This window comes from Microtus oregoni, unplaced genomic scaffold, assembly GCF_018167655.1.
Source record: "Microtus oregoni isolate MIOR12 unplaced genomic scaffold, Mior012 000030F_ref0000283, whole genome shotgun sequence".
Lineage (NCBI taxonomy): Eukaryota > Metazoa > Chordata > Mammalia > Rodentia > Cricetidae > Microtus > Microtus oregoni.
The window spans coordinates 4,612,895-4,618,908 of record NW_024543089.1 but is presented as its reverse complement, the minus strand read 5'-3'; positions in this window follow the sequence as shown (position 1 = coordinate 4,618,908).

Sequence of the window (6,014 nt, the reverse complement as noted above, 5' to 3'; positions counted from 1 at the left end):
GGCTGTTTATTGAAAAAATGTAATTTTTTATAAGGAATTATAGAGGAATGTGAATTCACTTGAATTCTTCATTCATGCATTTACTCACCCATTTATCTACTAAACAGTCATTGACTTTTTTCTCTACCACCTCAGACTCATGCACAAATGTGGAACATGAAGCTCTCTGATGCTAAGAACCTGAAAAACTCATGTATAAAAAGATATGTAATGATGTGATAATTAATTGACATAACAGGTTCCTTATTGTCAGTGTCAATAAAATACTGCATTATAACCTAATAATTAGAATGAGATGGTAAGGCAAACATGAAATACAGGACCTGAAGGAGGACTACATGGCCTCAGGTAAGAACTGAGCAAAGGTGTAAAGCACAGAATGCATAAAGGATGGTGTCTTTTCTAATTACGTGCTTACTTCTCTGCCTAGTGATACATCATGTAGTGATGCAACTTTTGTAGAATGTCCATTTAGTAAGACTCTGGTTTGTAGATATTTTGTGATTTTAATAAGTTTTGGTAATGTCCAATTCAAAGTTGCTTTTACCTTTTGAAGTATCTATTATATAACCTAGATACTAATTAAAGAAAGATTTACAGTCCTAGCCCAGAGTTTTTCATGTTTTCTCTGCCAGTTATTGGTAATCGAGTAGTTCTGGTGAGGATTGGCATCACGACGAGACGTGACAACGGCAGAATGGGATACTTTTCTACTTGCAAATTCTCCCTGCCATGGCCAGTCTTGCAGGTGGATAACCAGGGACCCAGTGATGTCAAGCATCTCCAGTCACAGCCATTTGGAGACTGGGCAAGATGAAAGGCCAAAATTGGTGGAAGAAATATCCCAAAACATTATCCCTGAAAGTCATCTAATCCAAGTTTTGGATATCTGTGGAGCTCTGTGTCAAGGCAACAGAGCACAAACACCAGCCTGGGAACTTCAAGGACTTCTTGCATAGAGACAGCAACAAAATAGTTTTGTTCTTGTTCTTCTTTTGTTTGTTTCTTTGAGAGAGAGTTTTTCTGTGCTGCCTTGGTTGTCCTGGAACTTGATCTTTAGACAATTTTCTCTTGAACTAAGAGAAAGCCACCTGCCTATGCTCACTGTGCTCTGGTATTAAAGGCATGGATCATTGCTGCCTGGTGTAACAAAGTTTTTCAACTGGGCACCATTGACCATCATTTGATGACATCATGTGCCACTACATGGATAACTCTCCTTGTAGTTTCTGTAGACTCCATCATTAGAAGTCACATTCTGCTCCTACAGAGAATGTCTCCCCTCAGGCCTCTGGTTATGGTACCAAATTTATCCTAAGCAATATTCAGTTTCAAGTTTCTTCTCCTTGATGGGGTCTTTTCAGAGCACTACTACCTTCCAAAAAGGGGCTTATTTTTGAGTGTCTTGTTTATATAAAGTTTATTACTGAACTATCATGTATATTTTGCTTTTCCCTCAAGATTTAACTTTATTTTCCCAAAGATCTAGAAGTAGACACTGTGTTCTCTGACTTCCACAGCTTAATTTCTTAAAATAAAACTAGGAATATACAAAGACACACTTACTGTTTACATGTTGGGTTTTGATTTACCAGATGATCTACTGACTTGAAATCTGATTTTTTTAAACTTCATCATAATTGCACATCTGTGGGCATTCAGACTTTCTTAATGAAAGCTCCATAGGCAGCTGTACAGCTGCTGTCACCCACGTGTTCTAATAAATGGCAGGGCTTCTGTCTCAAATATTTAGTTCTTTCTGATGATGTGTATACCAGCTAGTTCAGAAGTGAAATAAAACAATTCCTGTACAAAGAATTTGAAATGAGGATTAATCCAAAATCTCAGGCCTTTGTATTAGAACCCAGACAAGACAACTTTTTCTATGGTCTTGGATTGGGTGACAATATCTTCCCATACAATATTTGACACCAGAATGGATTGTGAGATGATCCACATACAATTGTTTTTCTCATCTGATGGAATGAACTATGTAGGTGTTGGTGACCACAACCACAAATGGCTGTTAGTTAGGGTTTCAGATGGTGGACAGATCTAGGACAATAAACTGTTCTCTAGAAATCCTTCAGGCCGTTGGTACCAGACTGGGACTGATAAGGCATCCATCCAGATTCCCAAACTGAGCAGCTACTGGGTTCTTGGCTTCCCTAGTGTGAACTAGCCTTTGTTGGATTCTTCAGACCACATTGAGCAAGTTAATTCAACAAATTCCTTTTCAATGCATTCATTCTATCAGTTTGGGCCTCCAGAAAACGTGACTAACACAACTGTTCAGAGAATTGTTCTTCACCCTTTAAAGCCTCTTGCTTTCCTGCTTGCTTCAGGGAGGCTATGTGATGAGTTGATACTGGGCTCCTATTTGTCTCTATGACCCAGCTGTATTCTATCCCCTCCCAGACCTCAGCAATTATGCCTTTTTGAGTTGCTGTTGTGTGTAGCACCCACCATGGGCTCTACTGCTTGTAATGCTTTCAATGTGTTTACTTACCAATATATAAGATCATTGTCTATAGGTAGTACCCAACTTACAGCAAACTGAAGAAATGATGAAATGTATTGTTATTACCATATTTTGTATTGTAGAACTAGTATCATTTTCTCTTATTTGGTTCAGATCTAGAATTTTTTTTTTTATTTAATCCCCTCCCTGGAGTTTTAGGTTCACACAACACCTGTTATATGCATTTATTCATATCTTTCAGAGAGCCAAGGATGGCAGAAAGCATATAATGGTTATTGATTTTCCTTAAAAATGGCATTTATAAACAGGCATTCTTCATGTTGTTCACTTTATAAGCAATGCAGGAACTACTGAATTTAAATAAGGCAACTGAGTGAATTCTAAAATCAGAATCTAACATTTTAAATTGCTGCAGTTCCCTCCAGTGCAGTCTTGATGATACATCTATGTGTCTGCAGATCTCTTGGAGCTTCGAAATCAGGAAATACAACACTCTAGTGATAATCGGTGTGAGCTTGGCTTGAATGATTTGGCCCATTTCTGTGGCGTCATTTTCCTCATTGTTAGTATGTGACACTCAGGTCTCTATTACAGCATCAGTAGCAGAACAATATGTGGGAATGGCTAATGGGGATGCTTCATGCTGCTATCTGCCCTCTATACTCTCTTCAATCATTTCCCTTACCTTCCTCTTTCTCTTCTGAATATTTTCTCATATGCCAACCTGTTGTTGGACAGAGTTCTCATGTGGGCATCCCCTTGATATGTGTCATGTGTGGACGGAGCTCCTGTTCTGCCTGCTTCTCCCTGCTCTCCTGGGTCTGTTCTCCACAAAGCTGTCTTCATCCAGCTGTCCAGTTGGAAGACAATAAGAATCATTAGTTAAAGAGTCAGGAGATGATAGGCCAGAGTGTGGCAGTACTGTTCATACTCTCTTCTGGAAATCATCACTTGAAAATTGAAAAACTAAAGACAATATTTGCAGTCTAAGACATAAAAGAATGAAGATTGAAAAGACATATATAATTTACTGATAAGAATACCACCTACACTGTTCTCTTTAAGGCCATTAATTGATTTTTATAATTATATAGTAAAAGATATGAAGTTAAAACGAGTGAACAGGTTTTGAACATATATAAATACTGTCCTACTTGTATGCATGTTCAACGCATGCATGCCTGGAACCCATAGAGGCCCACAAAGGGCTTTGGATCTTGTGGAACTGAAGTTATAAATGATTGTGTTCCATCCTGTGTGTGCTGGGAACTAATTTCCTGTCCTCTAAAAGAGCAGAAAGTGCTCTCACTGTGCAGCCCTGGCCAGCCTAAAATTTGCTATGTAGCCAAGGCTGGTCAGGAATTTATAGAAATCTGCTCTCCTTTGACTCCTGAGTGCTGGGATTCAAGGTGTGTACACCATGCCAGGATCTGAGTAAACATTTTTAAAGGATTGGCTCATATGTCTATTTTCTTTTTTGCGTGACAGGATAGTCACGGTTACATTGCTTGTCATACAGATTAAACTGGGATTGGTTCATGGGCTTCTTGGATTTAATTAGGATGACTACATTAAGCCCCAAAGCCCTTTATCTTGTTTAATCATTACAACAAAAATGATGTAATAAAAATGGCTAAAATCTTATAATTCAAGACATATGTCCAATTTCTAAACTGCAAAGATAGAATTGTTTTTTTTCTCTTGTTTTTTGTTTCTTCCTGGATGGAATTGTTTGAAACAAGACACAAAACATTGAGCATACAGCCCTTATAACCTGCATATAAACAGAGTATATTTGTCAATGTACAACATGTAGATTAACCAAGAAATGACATACTTTAATGATTTCAGCACTAATACTAATTAATAAAAATCTTAACCATCCACATAAAGAAACAAACAACTTTTGTCTTTAGAAGGACAGTCTATTTTACACCTAAATTTAAAATTTAATTTTAAATTAAAATAAAAATTTTTTAAATTTTTATTTACTATGGTATTATGCATTTCCTACATCCAAGAAAGTGACATGGGATTATCATTCTATGGAATTTAGCCTGTTAAAGCATAAAACATACATTATTATTTAACAAGTATCAAGAATGAAAGCCTGAAGAGAAAATCATCTATTAAAAGTGTCACTTGTTACTGCAGTAATAATCAATAAAGCATTAAACATCACATTTTATTGCAATGGATGGAAAATAAACATGGAGGCAGCAGTGCACTCCTGTAAATGGTATGACTTGTAAATGTCAGGGAGGGCTTATTTAATGCTAAAAGGCTTTAAGCATTTGGGAAGGGAGCTTTAAAATTCATCCCAGACAGCTGAAGGTTACACGAGGAAACGGCAGCTATATATAGCATGGAGGCACACAGGTAATGTAAAATATGAATGGATTATAAAAAAAAAACCCGAGTCTACTTCTAATTGGAGTGTTCTAGAAAGAGCATGTATTGAAGGCTGCAAGCTTGGCATTATGAATATTTTATTTGGTTCCTTGTTTTATATTAATATAAAACAGGCTTTTTTTCTAACTATAGGTGTGTGTGTGTGTGTGTGTGTGTGTGTGTGTGTGTGCAAACCTATTTAAAGATTCATAAATAAGTGAGGCTGGGTATATGTCATGGATTGATAGCAGTTTTTTCCCTAGGACATTGTCTTATAAAGTTTATAATAGCCAGTGTTAACAGCACACTGTTTTCATTCCTACACACAACCAAATTAAACTTGAATGAATTGTTTGGCATACTTCTCTGCAAATGATGATCAATAGAGAAGATTCTTAGAAACTGTTCAAGTCTCTCAACTTTGCAAGCAGAGAATTCTGTGAAGGACACTCATGGCATTCTGAGGTGAGGAGGTTCACTTGGTGAGGACAGGAGTCCTGGAGGCTTAGCTCAGTGAGGAATGGACACCATCAGCTAATATATGCATAATAGATGGTCTATCTAACCATTGTTAAAGCAGAATTCTCTTTCCAAGGCCTACTTTCAACTTCTTCCCATTCACTTGCTTTAAATTGAAAGCACAGGGAAAACTCTGTGAAAAATTTGGATACTGTGTTGTGATGTGCTGGAACAATTAAGAGAGGCAATTATGCTGTTTTGCATGTATAATTGAGCATTTCTCAGCAGAAAACAATAACAAAATAAGGCCCAAGATTGTTTATATTTTAAACCAAGACTTCTTATAACATCCAGTGCTTTTCAGGAACCCAAAGCAAAGAAACAAATAGGGACCATGCATGCTATTTACTCCGCTTTTGGAAATCATGATGTTCCAGAAGCTTCGACTGTCTTGTAAGAACAGCAACCATCCTTTCTGTAAGCATGGGCACAATCATTTCCAGTTTCTTAGCTGCTCACTGGAAACTGTCACTCCTGATGCAGGACAATCTTATAGCAATTCCAGATGTTTTTCATTTCTGAAACTAAGGAGTGCTCATGTTCTTTTTTAAATTATTATCCTTTCAGATTCTCTAATTCAAAACAAGATGACAGCAGAAGAGAATGCTAATTTCTGTTCAAT